Source organism: Mustela erminea, chromosome 1 (assembly GCF_009829155.1).
Source record: "Mustela erminea isolate mMusErm1 chromosome 1, mMusErm1.Pri, whole genome shotgun sequence".
Lineage (NCBI taxonomy): Eukaryota > Metazoa > Chordata > Mammalia > Carnivora > Mustelidae > Mustela > Mustela erminea.
The window spans coordinates 49,739,957-49,760,919 of NC_045614.1; the positions used below are offsets into that span (position 1 = coordinate 49,739,957).

Genomic DNA, 20,963 nt, shown 5'->3' on the forward strand with positions numbered 1-20,963 from the left:
GCTAGCCATCTATCTACACATTCATTCAGCTTTTAGGATTTGGGAGGGCAGCAAACCGCTGGAAGGGGAGTCAGTAATATGAATCACAGCTGAAGGACAAACATCTGAGTTATAAGGGGTATAGGACAAAGGTAGCAGCAGAGAAATGAGGAAGAAACTAGACTTCCTTCTGGCCCTCCATGTGCCCTGCATGAATAGCCAGAGCGGTCACTGAACCAGTAGTGGGGGAGGGGGTGGTGCTGGAGCTGTTGAGGGTGGGGTTGGGCTGAGGGACATTGAAGTACACACATGAGTTGGGTATGGTCATCCGGAATAGTCATGGTAGGGCTATAGTAGATGGGGGTGGGGGGGGCGATTACGAATGAGCAGCAGGAGTAGGTTCTATAATTAAACCTGCTATCTTCTGTCAAAGCTTATCTGACCACACACCCCACCATTCCAGCTTTCCAAGGGTCTCTCCAAAAGCTTTGGGAATGTGCTTATAGCATAGTGTAAAATTTAAGGGATACGGGAGAGAAAGCAAAACAATGACAGGAAATATCAGAAACAAAACCTGTAATGTTGTTGGGTACTTCTGTACTTCATGCTGCTCTGGAGGTGGAATAATATCCAAGACCTCTTCTGACCCGCAGGGTAGAGTTTATAAATAGGCTTTACCTTGGAAGTACATAGCTGAAAAGCAAGTATAAGTTTTCCCAGCAAGTTTTCCCCCATTTTAATTGTAACCCATGCTTATTCTGGGAAATAGAGGGGGAAAAAAAAAAAAAGAAGAAGAAGAAGCAGCAGCAGCAGCAGCTTTTAAAATAATGCGTGAGTCTACCTCAGTGTACATTTTGGCATTTTTCCCCTGGTCTGCTTACTGTATACATCCCATATGGCTATTGCCATTCTGTATGTGTGGTTTCCCATTCCACCATTTTGTTTTCTTTAACTTTGTGTTAGAGAAATCTGTTATTGCATGGTTTTGATAAACAGTATAGCAGAGGTTTAGAGCATGAACTGTGGGAATCAGAAGAATCTTGGTTGGCGTATTGACTACCACTACTGCCTGTTCAATCTTGGGTTTGTTTTGTATCCTTTCTAGCCTCAGTTTCCCCTTCTGTGAAATAAGACTAAGCAGTATCTACCACTAAGTGGTTGTGAGGCTTGAACAAAATACATAAAACCTGTCACATAGTATGTGCCATATGGTAAAGTGCTTGAGAATACTTTTTTTTTTTTTTAAGATTTTATTTATTTATTTGACAGAGAGAGAGAGGTCATAAGCAGGCAGAGAGGCAGGCAGAGAGATTGGGGGAAGCAGGCTCCCTGCCAAGCAGAGAGCCCAATTCGGGACTCGATCCCAGGACTCTGAGATCATGACCTGAGCCGAAGGCAGAGGCTTAACCCACTGAGCCACCCAGGTGCCCCCAGACTCTGGATTCTGACCCTTCTGCCCTGTGCTGTCCTTTGATGTCAAATTCTGGTGTGACAAGAAGAATTACGGTCATTCTTAAAACCCTAACCTAGGGAATATATAGATGACTTTTTACAGTTAGGACCAGTAGAGGTTAGGTTCATGAGGGCAACCATGCGGTCTCACAAAAGTTCTCAAAATCTAGAGGGAGCCACAATCCTGAAGGAAGAACAAACTTTCCTGATATTTATCGAGTGTCTGTTTAGTGATTGACTGCCATCTTCCACGCCGCCTGTTCGAAATCGATAGGAGACTTAATGAAGTGAAAATGAAATCAATATTTAATTCCCACAGGTAAGAGATACTTCCATGGCCTACGTTCACCTGCCAACTTCCTCCAGTTCCAAAGGGTAGTAAGAGCTGGGCCATCTCAGCCTCACAACTAAGACATAATTTCTTCCCTAGTGATTTCCTGCATTCCTACTATGTGTCAGGTGCTATGAGTAGTACATTTTCTTACATCCACACAATAATCCCAACAAGTGACTTATTAACTAAGTATTAAATATGGGGCATAGAAAGTGCTAAATACTTTAAATATATTAGTTAAGCCTCACCACCACACTTTGAGATATGTTACTGTCTGATTCTACAGATGAGCGAACAAAGGCACAGAGATGTGAAGCAACTTGCCCTGTTAGAATATGGCAGAGGTAGGATTTGAACCCATAGCGGCTAATTCCACATCTTGGGTGTTTTACCACTGTTTGTTATCATCTCCCATTTCACAGATGTGTAAACTGAAATTCAAAAATAGCATTGGCAGGCCACACATAGCTAATACATGGATACTTGTGCTTTGTTTCACCTTTAAAAGTTTCTTTGAAGCAAGAGTTAAATTTCAGTTGTCCTATTTGTCCTCTTAATAAAGGAGCTACAGTGAATAAGGTACTGTAGTCAGTCTTCTAGGGAATATAAACTTAAAGACACAGTACTGGTCCTTACAGAATGTATGGCCTAGTTGACAGTAATATGACAAGTGAAAATCAACACAGCATGTGGGAATCCAGACATGGCTCAGGTGGTGAAACCACTGAGCTACCTTTGGCTTTTAGGAACAGAAATCCAAGACTCATATTGATGTAAACCATTGGAAATATATTTCCTTACATAACATGAAGACCGCAGACAGGGTGCTTTGGGGGCTGGGTCATTCAGCATCTCAACAGTATAAGGATGCAGATGTAGGTTATTCTTTCCTTCTTTCCACTCTGTCTTGTCATTTATTCTGAAGCTAACCTCCTTCTCTGTTACAGGGTAGTTGTGAAAGTATCAGGTATTTTACTCAAAAATGACCACAAACTAAAGGATATATCATATCTTCCTATGTGCCTTTTTTTAAGAGGGAGAAATCTTGGGACACCTGGCTGGCTCAGTCTGTTAAGCATCTGTCCTTAGCTCAGGTCATGATCTCAGGGTCCTGGGATCCCACATCAAGTTCCTTGCTCAGTGGGGAGCCAGCTTCTCCCTCTGCCTGCCACTGCCCCTGCCTGTGCACTTGCTCTCTCTCTCTGACACATAAATAAATAAAATCTTTAAAAAAGAGAATGAGGAACCTTTCCCACATGTTCCTCCACAGACCCCTGAGCATCTTTGGCCAGAACCGCATAATCTCAATCCCCCAAATTATTGATGTCTCAGGAAATGGAACAACTATGACTGATTTAGAGGACCCATGGGACAAAGCTGAAGCAGCTGGAGGAAGATATAGATATAGATATAGATAAATATAGATATAGATATAGATATATGCTAATGAATCTGAGATAATCACAAAGTAGTTCTTAGGAGCCAGCCGGGATGACTACTGTTGGCTATGGGAATGCCTTGGAAGCCACAGAATGCCCAAGGAAAGCTCAGGGACATGAGAACAAGAAGCACTTCTACAACTCTACCTCTTTGGGGTCTTATCTGGACTTTAGGACCACACCTGGACTCACCTGGAACAGTTCAAATCACAACCTGCTATCTCCTCCCGGTGTGCTTTCAGGAAAATTACTTAACCTCCATGCACTCTGTTTCTTCAGTGGCACAGTAGGAGTCTTTGTCAGGAGTGAAAGACTTGAGATCTTTGCTTCCCATGCCCAAGGAGACTAACAATAAATATTCCTCTAAGCATCCAGTAGAACAGAAGACATCCATTCAGAATTTTTTCCCAGTAAAGATATTATGTAATATAGATGTAAGATTATCCACACTGCTGACCATTAAGGAGAGTTTAAATCCAGCCCTGTTTCACTCACCAAGCTGTGCATCTTGGTAGATGCTTGTACCAGCTCAGGGAATACATCATCCCACAGAGACATCATCACTTGCCACACTTGCAAAAGTCTAGGGGTTGGCATCTGCACAGGGAGGGTAATACCTTTTAAAAATTAGCACCAGGTACCATGTGGCTTAGCAGTAGTTCAGCTCCTCAAGATGCTCACAGTGAGAAACTGGAGCCTCTCTGCTGGGCCTTCATGCAAGACAATGTGCAGGAAAGTAGGCATATTGTTTTACTCCTTCATTGCAGCCCAGAACCGTACCAAAAATGTGTGATAGCTATGAGCATGGACTAGGGAAACATCATGCCTGAGCTTTGCCCCCAAGTTGACTTATTTGTTATTGTCTAAGTTTGTCCTTCTGAGCCAAGAGTTTGAGGGCAGGTAGCTTTTTGGTAGATGACCCCAGGAAGCATGGTGATGTGGTAGGGAACAGAGGAAAGCTGATACTAGTTATCACTCTTGGCAGCTGGGCCTTCATTCCACCAGGAACCATCTAAGAACATTATAGGACACAACTTAGAATGGTCTCACCAAGGAAAAGAAACTCAGGTATTTATGATTCCTATTTCCTAAAGATGATGATTGAGCCTGGGGATATGTGGTAGTTAACTAGATAACCTCCTAGTTACCATCCCTGCCTCCTGGTATTTGTGCCCTTGTGTGACCCCTTCTCACATTGTATCAGCATCAGTCTACAGGACCAGTAAAATATGGCAGAGCAATGGGTTGCTACTTCTGCAGCTAGATTATTAAAGACATTGTGACTTTTGCCTTGTTTTCTCTCTTGCATTACTTACTTGGGGAAAGCCAGCTGTCACTCAGGAAGCCAAGTGCAGATGCTCACATGGGTCCTGTTGGCTCCCTGCCCAGAACCGTGTGAGTCAGTGACCTAGGAAGTGGATCCTCCGGCCTGAGTCAAACCTCCTGATGACTATAGCCCTGGCCAACACCTTGATAGAGTCTCAAGAAAGAATCTGAGGCCATCTCAATAAGCTTTTCACAAGTCCCTGATTCTCAGAAACTGTGAGATCATAAAGAATACCTAAGTGCAGTGTAATTTGTTCTGCAGCAGTAATAACTCATACATGGTATTAACTTCCTAACACTTCTGAGTTGTTTCTTACATGAGCCAGGTGAGCTCCTGTGGCCAGAAAAAAATCATGAGGAAGAGAAGCACAGGTGGCTGAGAAAGGAAGTTTATAGCATATACTGCATCTGTCCATGGAAGCTACAGGTGACCTCTGGAAGATGTGTCAGGACAGGTCACAGCCATGCTAGCTATACAAATGAGTAAATGGTTTTAAGAGAGAATAGGATGTGAGAAATGAGAGGTGGAAGGATGGAAGAGTACTCCTACACTGTCTTATAAACCAATTACCTGTGTTGAAGGATAAGCTTTTAATTTTTTTATCTAGCACATAATGTTATTTGTAAAAAATACAATAAAAATAAATCACTCCAAAAATGAAATAAAGAACCCAAAACATGCAACAATAAAAAATTTTTAAAAATATCATAAAGCTAGGGTTCTTGACAGTCAGCTCAGGCAAACCCTAAAGGACTACAATGAATCTCTGGTTCTTATAAGAAGCTGTTTTTAGAATTGTCGAACTCTGTGGCTTGAGGCATACAGCAGGGTCAACCACAGCAGATGCATGAGACTTGGAAGAATACCTCTCAAAAAAATAAAGAAGTACATGGAAAGGCAAATGGGTTGATTCAATTTAAACCCTAGTCTCAAGGCAAGAGGCCCCAGGCACTTGCCTTTCATGTTGCATTGCCCAAAACAGCTTCAGATTTGAGGTCAGTTGCCAGAAGTGCATTGAAGGCCTGATCATGCAAGCCCTGTACTAGCAGAGGTTTTGCTCAATGATGGAATGTGTAAGCTTCTTCTCCTTTGGAACTCAGGCAGGTGGGCAGAGTGTCCCAGGAAGGGGTCATTTCCCTGTATATGCTTCAACTAACAGTGCAGATGTCCATGGTCAGAGGTGAAAGTCGATTGCTTTTGACAGATTCTTAGAGGGCCCGCCAAAGTGTGAGAACTACTGATCAAGGCTGATATGGTCTGCAGTTTATATCAACAGGACAGAAAATAGAGGTTCAGCTGAGTTTTTTCGTTTTCGTTTTTTGTTTTGGGGTTTTTTTTCCCAAACTGGTTTTGGCAAGATGAAAATAGTATTTGAAAGGAGTATGTTTGGTAGCTGTATCCACAGTTTAACTAGGTTTAAGCTTATCCTCTTGGTTCTGCTGACTTCATGACAACAACAGGAGTTTCTGCCCTTGTCATTAATGCATTTTGACACCTGGGCTTTCTCTGTGGCCCTCTCTTGCTCTTACTGCCCCTGGGCAGGAGCACCCCCCTGCCAGACTGGAGAAAGTATATCAGTAAATGTACATTCCTTCCACAAGACTGGAAAGTACCAAGGTTTAATTTAATAAGCTCTGTTGGTTGATGATAGTGTATAAGCATGTTGGCAGTTTTTATAGTATTGGCAAAGTCATATTCAAATCAGTAAATATTACTGAGGACCAGCTAGATGTCAGATTCAGGGCTTATAAAGCAATACAATGCTCTACAGCAACCAAAAAAAAAGAGAATTTAACGTGATGAAAAGAACATACAATTAAATACAACTTAATAGTATTTTGAAGATTCAGAAGGAATGTCAGCTGTTCTAGAAGGATTATTTACCATGAATCTTGTTTTTCTTGTTCTTTTTGTTTATTTGTTCCTTTTCTAACAAAATCAAGTGAATAGATGCTAGGTAAACCTGACTTACTAAGCAGGTTATCAGAAAAGGGACTTAGCAAATAGGATATGATTTTATGCTTGACTGCAGCTAGTAAGAGAAAAACTGAATTTGTGCCCCACTGTGCCTTTGTATTTCAGAGAGGAACTCACAGCAGCCTCCACCCCCAAACTAACCGTCCATTTGCCAAATGATGCAAAATTTGGTTCCTCTTCATGGACCTCTAAAATTAACTTTCAGATGGTTGATTCTTACAGATGAGAACTGGGATTCTAAATACTCAAAGGCCATAGAACATGTCTGTTGAGGTGATTTATTGTGTCTAGATCAGTGGGGAACTGGGCCACAATAGCTGGGGAGACCACACCACTCTGCCCCAAGCCTTCACCCTAACATTTACTCTATGGCCTCTGGCAGGGTTTTATGCAAGTTCGTGACCCAACCATCAGCATGTGCCACACCATGAAAAAGCAAATTTGCCTTTTGCCTTCGAATCAGGAAGTTCTCCTAAATATCTTGATGAAGTTTTTCTTGCTTTCTTTATAGCCAGTCCCTCATCAGTCACTGAAAGCCTGGTAAAGGCAAACCAGTGGAATGCAAGAGAGATTAAATGCTTCCAACTCCAGAGTTCTTTCAGCTTTAAGAGTTCATTAGAATTGTAAATGGAATTGGCACTGAGTCAAATTTCAAAGATGGCTTGTCTTACTTAGTCCTTAAAATATCCTGTGTGTCTCTGTGGCACACTAAAGAAGTGCTGTCTCTAGCTCTTTATTTTCCTTGATTCCATCAGTGTTATAAGAACATGTAGCAATTTTAGTAGCATTCTCATACCTATCATATTTGTTTCCCTTAATAACTTTGCAAATGGGTTTTTCTTATTATATGCCTATTTTTAAAGTGAGGAACTATCTGTAACCAAAAGGCAAATGATAATAGGTATTAGTACTGATAATGGAAAAAATGGAACCCTCTTTATTGCTGTTGGGGATGTGAACCAAAGTGGCTGCTTTGGAAAACAGTTTGGCATTTCTCAAAAGGTCAAATATGGGGTTACGTGATGACCTAGCACCTTGGTTTCTAGGTGTGTACTGAGGAGAATTAAAAATGTACATCCACACAAAAACTTGTACATGAATGTTCATAGTAGCAGTGTTCATAATGATGAAACAACCCAATCCTTAGCTGATGATTGAGTGAACATAGTGTGGTATATCCATCCAATGGGATATTATTTCACAAAAAGATGAGTCCTGATTTATGTTACAATAGTGATGGAACTTGAAAACATTATGCTAAGTGAAAGACACCACACACAGACACACAGACACACACACACACACACGCATACTCTCTCTCTCTTTCTTTCTGTATGATCCCATTCATGTGAAATGTCCAGGATTAGCAAATCCATAGAGACAGAAGGTTAAAGAGTAATGACCAGAAATGGAGAAAAGCAGGTTGAGGCATGACTGCTAATGGGTCTGGGGCTTACTTCTGGATTGAAATTTTAGAACTGGTCAGTGGTGACACTATATACAAGTTGACGAATATATTTAATGTATTAAAATACATTAAAAACTGCTGAATCTTAAACTTCAAAATGGAGGGTTTTCTGACATGCAGATGATATCTCCATTACAAAAACTATGTGAGAAAAAAAATTAGGGCATAAGATCACTGAAAAGTGATTTAATTTACCCAGCAAGGGAAGGCCATTGGCAGAAGAATGGATTATTTTAAAAATTTGCAGCATATTCAAAGTAGAATATTACACAGCACTGAATGAAACAACCGTAACTAAAGGTGAGGACATGGATGGACCTTAAGAACATATTCAGGTGGAAAAAAATGAAGTTGAAGAAAAATACAAAGATTGTTCCTTGTGTTTATAAAGCTTGAAAACATACACTCACTGTGTTAAATAACAAGAATTTCAGCTGAATAAATTTGAAGATGAAATTGACTTTATTTAGTGATTCATGAATCAGCCAGCATCCTATCTAGAAAACCGAAAGGATTTCTGGTGAACTACAATCAGGGAAAGGTTTTTAAAGGCAGAGAGAGAAGAGGAAAAGGAAATTATTAGCAAATGATGTGTTCTTTTAGGGAAGGAGGCCCTTCTAAGAGGGACAGAGGGGGTCTATCAAAAAATTTACTTCTTCTGTCCAGGAAATCCCACGTTGTCTGGTTAAAGGTTATGTTCCTGGGGAAGGTGGGGACTGCAGTTTTGTTAGGTGTTAAGTCTTGATTTGCCGACATAAACTCTACATGTAAGTGACTCCATTTTGGGTTTGTGGTTCTCTTTTTAATGGCTGTTAACATGTGTAAGAGAAAATATACAGGTAGGTGGGTAGGTAGGCAGATAGATACAACTTTTTGTATCTATAAATAGATACAAAAAAAACAATTAAAAAAAAATAAAACCAAACAATAGTCACTGTGGCGATACGTGTTAAAGATGAGCGTCTGGCAATATTCTGATTCTTGAGTGACAAATATGGTAGAGATCAACATTTATTATATTTTATTATAGTAAATATTCTTTTGCATGTGAGTATGAGCTTTGGTTAAACCACCAGAAATTGAAATTTTTCTTGGTCAAAAAAAATAAAATATCAAAAATTTCCTCTTCAAATATTTTTTTAAACCTAAATAGAAGAATGTAGATTTAGACACAAACTTTCTGGCACTAAATTTAACATGGTACATACATTTGGGGTCTAAGTTTTGTACCAGGCTTCATTAAATGCTGATACAGTAATAATAACAAGGGTTATAATAATAAGTAATAATAACAATAATAAATAATATTAAATAATAAATAAATAATAACAAGAATAATAACGAATAGCGAGAGTGGCTAACTCTGATTAGATATTTATTATGTGCTGGGCAATGTAAATGTTCACAACAAGTCTATGACTCATACTTTCAGAATAATGTATTTGTTTTAAGAACTTACCCCCCAAGTGATGTAAGGAATGCTAGTTTCTGGATCTTTTACACTGTCCTAAATAAAAATACTAGCTTCAGGATCAAAACATAGCTATCCCTTTGTTTTAATTTTCACTGTGACAGCCTCCCTCTACTCAACCACCAGTCTTTCCTTGGCTGCTGCAACTCTCCAGTGTTCCCCAGCTGCCCCTTTGTCCTGCTTTCAGTCACTTAGAATGAAGTCTGGAGTCCTTACTGGCATCTACAAGGCTGTATTTGTTCCCCAGTCTTGCCATAATAAAGTACCACCTACCTGGGGGCTTAAAACAACAACAGAATTTTGAACAAAATAGTTTTGGAAGCTGGAAATCCTAAATCAATCCATTGACAGGGCCTCTGAGTCTCTGGGTAGAATCTTCACTTGCTTCTTTCTAGCTCCTGGTGGTAGCTGGAAATCCTTTTTTGCCTTACAGCTGCATCATTCCAAACTTTGCCTCTGTCATCACTTGGCATCTTTCCCCTGTGTCTGCTTCTGTTTTCTTTTCTTACAGGGTTATATTGGAACAGGACCCACCCTAATTGAGTTTGACCTCCTCCGAACTTTTTTTTTAAAGATTTTATTTATTAATTTGACAGAGAGAAATCACAAGTAGACGGAGAGGCAGCCAGAGAGAGAGATAGGGAAGCAGGCTCCCTGCTGAGCAGAGAGCCCGATGCGGGACTCGATCCTAGGACCCTGAGATCATGACCTGAGCCGAAGGCAGCGGCTTAACCCACTGAGCCACCCAGGCGCCCCTGACCTCCTCCTAACTTGATTACATTTGCAAAGACCTTATTTCCAAATAAAGTCACCTTGTACTGGAGGTTAGGACTTCTACATATCTTTAGGGGTGATGCAATTCAACCAATAATAAAGGTCTCTCAAGACCTGCCCATCTGTCTTTTACCCATTGCCTGTCTCCCACTAGGCTACCACACTGATCTTTGACTTTCTGGAGCATCCTCCTTAGTTTCTATCACAGGCTGTTTGCATGTACCACTCTCTGTCTAGAATATACTCTTACAAATTGCTCTGCCTGGAGTACACTCCCTTGATCTTCTCAGAGCTTTCTCCATCTTTGTTTTAAGGTCTTGGTTTTAAATAATACCCCCTCTTAGATGTATTTCTTATCACACCCTTTCTTAAAAAGGACCTTATCCCTCTTTATTATTCTCTTTCTCTTTTTTCTCTGATAGTTTCCTTCATAGCAATTTGTAGATAGTTATAATTAAGTTACAAATAAAAAACAGTCTGTAAATATTTAACTTCTGACTTGCTGGGGTTTTCTCCTTGTCCCCCTCCCCCCAAATAAATTCTGTGAAGGGTACGAATCTTGACTGGTTCTGAATTATAGCACACTGCTGGACACACACTAAGTACCCTAAGTTTTTGTTCAAAGGAATAATTGAACAAATGAGTGATTGAGTAACCCAGAAGCAGGTATGGAAACACACATCTCTGTCAAGAAGTTAGTCTTACATAAAAGGTTCAAAGTAGAGAGGTTAATATAAGACAGACCTTTCAGTTTTATCACTTATCACATGACCTTTGACTTTGACACCTCTAAGTCTCTGTTATGTAGTGTGGAGAACAGGGGTGATTATAGTACCCACTTGGCTCAGTCATTGAGGAGGAGGCAGAATGCAAGGATGTGGGTGGTAGGCAGCAATGGAAGGTTATCAAAAAACAATGATGTAAGTTGGGGCAGGCAGGAAGTTCCCAAAGAAGCAATCTTGTGTCACTCAGTTCATGGGCCAGCTCCAAAAAAAACATAGAGGACAGTACTATCCTGAGGCCACTTTGTGTGTGCTGTTCACTTGAAGCTAATTGCTTTGGCAACAATTTTGCCACTATGCAACAGGCCTGGGGAACTGCCCATTACACTTAATAGTTCAAATCCTTGAAGATGGCTGTGCAGGAATTTGGAAGGGTCCTTGTGACTTTATGGAGGAAATTTTTAGTAAGAAGCTGTAAAGAGAAAATTGGCTAGGATATAAAAGAAAAAGAAAATTCCTTGGGTATATCTTTAGGAAGCCATAAATCAATACCAGATCTTCAGCTGTGGTGAGCACTTTCTGCAAGGAATAGGAGACAAAATACAGGTCTGGGGATGGCACCACACTTGAGTTAGCTTTAAATGAGAGGCACAGATCCATCCCTGGGCTTACACTATCCCAGTAAAAGCTGAGACTTGCTTTGGCCAAAGCTATTACATTTTCCTTAAATCAGAGCTTTTCACTATGTTGAGGCAATTGTATGGATTCTATAATTTCATTAAGAAGAAATCTAGTAGGGCGCCTGGGTGGCTCCGTGGGTTAAGCCACTGCCTTCGGCTCAGGTCATGATCTCAGGGTCCTGGGATCGAGTCCCGCATCAGGCTCTCTGCTCAGCAGGGAGCCTGCTTCCTCCTCTCTCTCTCTCTGCCTGCCTCTCTGCCTACTTGTGATCTCTCTCTGTCGAATAAATAAAAATAAAATCTTTAAAAAAAAAAAAAGAAGAAGAAATCTAGTGAAGAAGCTTGACTACAGCTTGATTACATCCAGGAGGGGGCAAGATCACAGTTTGGTGTCTGGAGTAGACTGGATAGAGAATCTCAGTTCTCACACTTTCCGGACCAGAAAGCATGCATGTACTGGGGCTAGAGTCTGGTGCAAAGGGTTCTGGATCCGAAATCACCTCTGCCTCTCCTTGACCAGGTGGGAGATCTCAGGTAGCTGTCGGCCAAAATAAACCCAGTAGCTCATTTGTAAATCCAAGATTACAGTTGTTCCACAAATCCCTTCAGGTGGCATCCTGAGGTCACTTCCAAGTACTCACCTGCAAGAACTCCTAGCTACCTCTTTTCAAAAGTCCCTGTATTCCTGCTCTTCTGCTACCCATGATCTATCATGGTGTAGTTCTTCCCTCTAGACCAGTGTTCCTTATCTGTATTACTGTAGACCAGTGTTTCTTATCTGTATTACTGTCCCTTTGGGATTATATTTGACATTTTTTCCCAATGGTGCTCCCCTCCCCTTGTATTTTAATATCACAGATGCTCTGTCAGTTTGTGTACTGTAGTCCCTTAGAAGGCCATAAAACATTGTAAGATTTAATATTCTTTGAACGCACCCACCCCCTCCTTGGCCTGTTGGGGGTAATGTTGCCCTTGTTGAGAATATGTTCCCCAGACTATAAATTATAGACTAGCAAAAGATATGGGTCTTATTTACAACAGTATCCTTAGTGTATAGCACATAAGAAATGCACAGTGATATTTATCGGATGGAGGCATGATTTATCAGTCGAGGGATGAGGATTAATTGAGAACAATGTAAAGAAATTGCTTAATCTTATGCTTGCTACATGGCAATTGGAAACATATTTGTTTTCACTTCCAAAAATCAATCCAAACCTTCCAACAGCATTGTTTAAAATTATTTCAGGTCTTTGTTTTCGTCTCTCAATAGGACTCATGTTTCCTATTACTCTGTATCATTAACTTTGTGTTAACTTTTTAATGAACAAACACATGAAAGGAGGAATTAAAATGTGGATCAACTCATCCTGGGTTGAAATAGTCCCAAGAGTGTAGAGATCTCTCCACTAGTGAAGGAGTGGAGCATAATACTTTTGTTCATAACCACCAATTCTGTCTCACTGAAGTGATTTATTTCTGTTAGCTGGAAGCCCTTTGTAGGCAGAGGAGAAAGAAACCTTGCACTTTAGAATAGCAGTGTATTTAGCTCACTTTTTAACCAGAAATCTTTGGGATGAGAATGCTATTCCTTGCAAAAAGAGAACTTTGCCCTGAGAATTTTGACACACCAAGAATAAGGACAAGCAAATTGAATCTAGGGTATTAGAAGCTAGGAGAGGGGGTAATTTGAGGCCCAGGGGCAGTAATTGGGAGGTAAAAAGAAGGAGCTTTGAGGGCTCTGTGGTGTTTCTGTTTCCTAATCTGGGTGCTAATTATATGGATATGTACAGGTGGTGATAATTCACAGTTTCACACTTAACGACTTGTGTATTTTTATAGATGTGCATTATAATTCAACTGAAAGACAGAATAATAAAACCAAGAAATGCCGTCTGAGCCTTCTAAAGGTCACTTACTTAGGCAAGTCACTTTTCTTCTCTGAGCTTTGATTTCCGTCTTTATAAACCAAAATAATATTAGCATCTACCTCACAGGTTTGATGGTAGGATACTAATGGCTTAGCACAGGGTCTGGTTCATTGGTGATTAGTAATTATGAATTAGTTGTTATTCATTAGCATTATTCATTTAGCTCAGATTTACTGAGACTGAGTTAGAAGTCTCCATCACCACAGCTCATGAGCAATGGGGGTCTTGGTATAGAAACAGTATAAGATGTAGACTTCCCCCTGGCCTCAACATTTCATCATGAAAATTTTCAAACACACAGAAAAATGAAAAGAATGGTACAGTGACTTCTTTTAGACCTAACCACCTGCATTCTACACTCAACATTTTGGTAGATTGTCTGTGTGATAGATCCATTCCTCAGACCCTACGTGGGTCTTTTGTTACAGAGAAGGGACCGTAGCCCTGGGATGAAACTGGTTAAGGAAACTAGTAAACAATAGACCAGTATCAGGAGGATATTCTCAAGTGAATTTATCTGGATGGTGCTGTCTCATGTTGAGTTAATTCAGGCCTTCATATTTATGTCTCTCAGCAGTCCATAAACAAAAGAGCTTGCTGTGGGAAATGGAGGTAATTTAGCTTCAAGGCTACTGTGTCCTTTATAAAAGCAAGTGAAAAACAAAGACTTTGGGTGACCTTGGCTTGGCCAAGGGCATACACCTCAGAAGATGTAAATTCTTCCCAAGAGCTTGTGAATTCATGAACTAACACTGACCTTGAATTAGTCATATTTTCCATTGGATGAATACTGAAAAGACTAGAAATATTTTTCTCTTACATACATGCTGATTTTTTATATTCTAAATTTTCTATAATGACTGGATCATTTGTACAATAAGAGCATTTGTTTTGGTTCCTGCTTTAATAATTCATGGTTCTGCTTTAATGAACAAAAACAAATAATTTATAATTTGTCCATTAATTATTTGCATGTAAATGCATCTGTTAGAGTAACTTAATAAGCCATTGAAAAACATTCTCTACTGCCAGCTGAATTACATTCTATTTAGTGAGCATCTCTTTTGGGGGAGAGGTTGTTTTGTTTTATTTTATTTGAAAGCAAGGTGGTGCTGGGAAACTAAATCAAATTGCATCTCATGAATTTGAAACATCATGAATCCACCAGGCCTAAGGTAGAAAGAGAGGGCTCATTGAAAATTTAGTTAATTGAAGTGTTAATTAATGGACCTGTCCTATATCAGATTGATGAGAAAGCCTTTTGGGAGAGTGGCCTTTCTCATCACAGCCACCTACAGGGTGAATTTTTTTTTTTATAAAAGATTTTATTCATTTATTTGATATACAGAGATCACAAGTAGGCAGAAAGGCAGGCAGAGAGAGAGAGGAGGAAGCAAGCTCCCTGCAGAGCAGAGAGCCCAATGTGGGGCTCAATCCCAGGACCCTGAGACCATGAACTGAGCCGAAGGCAGAGGCTTTAACCCACTGAGCCACCCAGGCGCCCCTACAGGGTGAATTTTTAATTGCTACTGTTTGCCAAACTTTGCTTCATAGAAGAATCACCAAAGCCACTTCAAAAAATCCCAGTGCCCAGGCCCCATCTCTTACCAGTTAAAAATTCCAAGGTGGGACCCTGACATCGATATATCTTTTTAAGATTCCCAGATTGTTCCAATGTGTAACAAAGTTTGGCAAACACCAGCCTAAGAAGGATCCTATTCACACCTACTCGTACCCAAAGAAGGGGAAGAAAAAAATGAACAAGAAGACAAAAAACAAATAAACAAATATGGGTCTAAACTGCTCCTTAGCCACATACATGCTTTAAGAAGTGTCATTCCTTTGGTTTTCAAAAATACAATTGAGGGACACCTGAGTGGCTCAGTCGTTAGGCATTTGCCTTTGTATCAGGTTGTGATCTCAGGGTCCTAGGATCAAGCCCCGCATTGGGCTCCCAGAGGGAATCTGTTTCTCCCTCTCCAGCTGCCCCTCTACCCACTTGTGTTCTCACCGTCTCTCTCTCACATAAATAAATGAAATCTTAAAAAGGAAAAGTTTATATACAGGGGACTTGAAGTCAGGTGAGCACTTTCACCAACTGGTCATCATTTCCTGAGGAACTAGTTTGGAAAAGACAGTTGTTAGACTGTTGATCCCAAAAGAAAGCCCAAGGAAGGCAGAGTGGTGGAGATGGGCAGGAGAAAGAGGAAAGGGTGGCTGGCAAGATCAAGGAAGAAAAGTAGAGTTAAAGGTGTGTCAAGTTTGGATTCTAAAAGGTTCCAGTCAGCATCCCAGAGCATGAGTGAGAAAAATATTCTGAGAGAAATCTGACTACATTTCAATGTAAAACCTAATGCCAAAAAAAAAAAAAAAAATCTTAAAAAATAGGAATAATGTATTTGCATTTAGGGTGGGAAGCAGGGCCACCTGTTAATCTCATTTCTCTTTGGTTCTTCTCGTAAAATTGACCACTAGGTTCATTTGTCCAACTCAATTTAAATCCTCTCTTGAAGACATTTCCAAGGAGCTGAGGGTGATTTCAAGAACAGGCAAGGGTCTGGCTTGGCTACAGTGCTGGGCAGGATGAAAAGTACACTGCACAGTGTCTGGGACTTTGTAAGCCTTGGTATTTTATGACGATTGTTAGTAGCCTATCAACTGGCATGGGATGTCTAACTCAGTTTCTCTGAAGTTCGCTTCATGAGCAGAGTGTGGCAAGAGTACACATTCTTGAAAAGAGCTTTGGGGTATGGCAGTGGCACACTGGTCCTAGCTCTCACCATTGTATTTTGACTCATAAGAGCTGACTTAAATTTTTAGGAAATTTGTGAGGTAGTCTTTAAGCAAATGTTAAAATTAAATGACATAAACTTATAATTCAATAAATTAGAAACAAAAGTAATAAATACTCAAAACTCAACCTTCCTAATTATTTTACTGCATTTTACTGTTATCTCCATGCTTAAGGTCATGTACATCTGTTGAGTCTGTGTAGTGGAAATACTCTCTATAATTATGCACTGTGCTGCTCCATGACATCACATTGCCGACTCGAAATCAGCCACAGTGTGTAGGCATAGTGTGGAAATCATCAACTGCTATAAAGCAAGCCTTTTTCCTCCCTCACTGACCTGGCTGGCAACCTTTCCAGCACACCTCTAGGGTAGGGTTACTGTTTGGGGAGAAGGGATGAGTGCAGTTGAAGCACCTCGATTATTATGACAAAGGACAATGATGAGGTAGAACTTGGAAGAAGACTTTCCCAAAAGGTGCTTATAAAACCAGGTCGGGGGGGCACCTGGTTGGCTCAGTGGGTTAAGCCTCTGCCTTCGCCTCAGGTCATGATCTCAGGGTTCTGGGATTGAGCCCCACATAGGGCTCTCTGCTCAGTGGGGAGCCTGCTTCCTCCTCTTTCTCTCTGCCTGCTTCTCTACCTACTTGTGATCTCTATCTGTCAAATAAATAAATAAAATATTTAAACAAAACAAAACAAAACAAAAAAACAGGTGGGGTTTTCAGTATCTTAAACAAACCAGGGAAGATACTGAGAAAAGATATCCAGCAACTAGCAGTAGCATCCATGCTCTGCTTCCTGATGGTGAAATCTGTCCTGTTCTCATGAGTGATGTTGATGCCAGAAGCTTATGAAACTGCCTTACGAAATCCAAGACCAACTTTCCCAATCCTGATCTTTCAGAAGAGCTAATCCTTGATCATAAATTTGTAGGGTTTGCATTTTAATTGAGTTTTTAAATTATAGTGAAGTGGTCCAAACAACCAGAAGGTATAGAAACACCATCTTTCTAACACCCCGCACCTTCTGTACCCCTACTGCTCTTTTTACATACCCTTTGTTTCTTATTTGCATGTTGAAATAAATATGTTTTTTAACCACCATTCTCCTCTTTATTGCACAAAATGTTACATAATATACTCACTTGCTTTTTTTTCCTTTTTTTTTTTTTTTTTACTGTTAATGATAGATTTTGGTTATCTTCCTATATGAGTGCATAAAGAGCTCCTTCATTTTTTAGATAATAGCTGAAGAGTGTTCCATGATATGAATTTATTTCATCAGTCACTTCCTTGACCGGTCGGTTGTAGCCAGTTCTTCTGCTGTTGCATCATTCTGCAGTGAGTAACTCTTTGTGAAGGTCCGCCTCCTTCCTGGCAGCCCGGCTCACGGAAGGAGTGGTCAAAGTGTTGGATTTTGCCAATCTGACAGCTGAGCAATGGTGTCTCCCTGGCATTTTAAATTGTATTTTATTTATTTTGAGAGGCCTTGATCTTTTTTCATAGGTGTAGAAACAATTCGTATTTTTTCTTTTCTTTTCCTTTTCATCTCATCTCTTACCCTTCCCTTCCCTTGTCCTTCCCTCTTTCCCCTCTTCCTTCCATGAGCTGTCCTTTCATATCCTTTGCTCATTTTCCTATGTGGGTTTTTGTTTTTTTGTGTTTTTTATTTATTTATTTACTTTACTTATTTCATTTTAAAGCCTATAAGCATCACCTACAAGCCTCCTAGGGTGGAGTGTATATTCCCATGACTGGTGAGATTTATTTGTTGCTGCCATCTGCTATGCTAAGCTTTCAGGTAGCCGGGGCAGATATAATGTGATATTGTGCAGCAGGTGAGCTAATCTGAAAAGGAGAGGTAGGTCTGTCCCCCAAATGCCTGTCCTTCAAACACGGTACCCACAATCTCCATTTGAATGAGATAGCAAACCTACACCCTGTAAAGTAAAAACCAACCTTCAGACTAAAGCCCCGTCACACCCTTAGCTCCTTTTTCTCTCTCCCCCTGCACCATCCTTCTCTCTCCCTCTCTTTCTTTTTTCTTTTCTATCCCTCTCTCTCTCTCTCCTTTAACCGTGACGGAGCCTGCCTACCTCCCCTGAGTAAACAGTGCTTCCCATTCTCTCCATACCTTTCCTTGCTTTGTTCACTTTGTTGGGATTGCCCTGAGTCCCTACCTGGCGTCTGTTTGGTTGGTAGCTGTGTACAGTGGTAATACCACTGGGTCTGGAGCTGGATGGTTTAGTCTCAAATCTCATCTTCCTCACAATCTCCTTCAGCATTAAGGGACTTAATCTTTAATTCCCCAAGTCTTTCCTCAAGAAAACCTGACAATAATGTTGCATAGTAGCGAGAAGTGTGGCTTTTAGAGTTAGTTAGACCCGAGTTGGAATCCTTGCTTTTCTTCTTCCCAGTTATGGTTAGTTAGTTGGAAAAATTACCCAAAGACTCTAGATCTGTTATCACATTTGTAAAATGGGAAACAAATCTCCATGGGTCTGTCACATTTCCACCTGTTTTGTGAGCAAATGAATTCGGCTTTTGTTTCATACATTTTTTCCCCCCTAGGATATTTATGTTGTGAATACTGTGCAAGATATAAATTTCTCTTTATAGAGCAGAGGACAGATTTGTTTTCTGTCCAGGAAAATAAAAATAATGTCTGTCCATGCCAGAGCTTAGAACATATGTGTGCAGTCCCTATGAGATACTGGGGTTTCTTAAACTCCAGGTTCTTCACTTGTAAGGCAACCAGTTTGTACAACATATATCAGCCCTTCTTCACAATGCCCTATGGGAACTTGGACTCCAGAAACCAGCGCAAATGATGTGACTCTGGCTATTGCTGTTACTGTGAACAGTAAACGGAGTAAACGGTTCTTGTTTTTCCCCAGGGCTTGCTTTCTTCTGCCAGCCTCCATGAGACCATGGCAGGCTAACTTGCTAGTTTGAAAATAGGGTAAAATCTCAGAACCTTGATATTACTTGTCATAGATTTGTTATGATAATTAAATGTAATAATGGGGCACGAGGGTGGCTTACTCAGTTAAGTGTCCAACTCTTGGTTTTGGCCTCAGGGTGTGATCCCAGTAGTGAGACTGAGCCCCATGACAGTCTCCATGCTCAACACAGGGGGTCTGCTCAAGCTTCTCTCTTTTCTGTCCGTCCCCACTGCTCATATATGCCCTCTTTCTCCCAAATAAAAAAATAAATAAAACCTTAAAAAATTAAAAATAATATAATAATGTCTGAAGCACATATGACACTGCCTATGACTAGTCCGTAATAGTTAGAAAGTAGGTAGAAACTAGAATTATTATTATTATTGTTAAGATTATTTCATTATTTGCTCAAGAGGATTGAGATAGGATTAGGTGAATCATATTAGTACCTGGTCCATGGTGAGCTCTCGGAGTTTTGTTTTGTGTGTGTGTGTGTGTGTTTTCATTCATTCAGTGTATCATCTGGGGGAGGCTATGATTTCAAGGAGGGATCACAGACCCTCTTCAAAGTTATATTAAGTTCTCAATCTGTTTTCAGCTCCCCGTTTGTAAGTCAGCTGAGAGAGGGTGGTCCCATACAGTAGAAACAGGGGCCTCATGCCTCAGTGTGGGTTTCTAGGACCCCACTATCTGTTCAAAGCCACTAGGAGCCACGCAAGGTAGAATTTTACCAGATCTAGGGACATATTTTGTTGCTAAATTCTAATTTTATGCTAATACATCTCTTGGGGAAGTAGATATACAACCTTTGAACCTAAAGCTTTCATTTAAGAATATGCTCAAATACACTAGCATTCCTGGTTCTTGAATTAAATTCCATTCAGCACTTCCCATAACCCTAGTAGGGGGGAGCATGTGCCTCTGATCACTTAGTTGCTTTCACTCCCCACCCTCCCAATATTTAACAAATATTACCAGGGGATTGCTGCAGGCTGGGTATTTGCTACTAGCTATGGTGGTGGGTAAAACAGATTTGGTTGCTGCCCTTAGGGAGCTTACAACTGAGCAAAGAAGACAGCAGCAAATGAATAACATACAAATTAAATTGTAATTTTGATCAGTGCAGGACACCTACACCATTGAATTAGTTAGGGTCAATAACCCACTTCCAAATCTCTGCTGCTAAACATAAAAATTGTTTCTTTTCTCTCTTAGGTCACAGGCCACTATGGCTGGACAGTGGGGACTGGGGCTGGTATGGTGATGATAGGACCTGGGCTCCATTCAGTCTTTTAAGTGCCCAGACTCTCCATTTGCCCATGTGGCCATTTCTAGGGCCTCCTCCCTTATTCAGCAGGCAGACAGCATACATGCAGTTGGAGGGGAAGGCTCTGTGGGCAGGTCTGCCAATGAAACACACCACCGTGCTTATAACATAAATAAGGGAGTCTGAGCATGGACCAGCTAGGTGCCCACCAGAGTCTTGAGTTGTTCTCTGCCTCAAGGAAGAAGTAGAGAACAGGCTGGTCAAGTACAGCGTCGCCCAGGAAGTGACTTGGGTTAGAAATGCAGGCTCTGGCATCAGCCGTCCTGGGTCTCCTCCTGGTTCTGCCACTTGCCAGCTTGGATTTAGTGATCCCGGCTCTCCATGCCTTGCTCTTGTCAGCTATA

General features: G+C 40.7%; 1 protein-coding gene across 6 annotated transcripts in view; it reads left to right on the forward strand.

The window, feature by feature from the left end:
• GRM7 (glutamate metabotropic receptor 7) overlaps window positions 1–20,963 on the forward strand; it is an 888,308-nt gene that overhangs the window by 670,676 nt on the left and 196,669 nt on the right. The window lies entirely within an intron of this gene.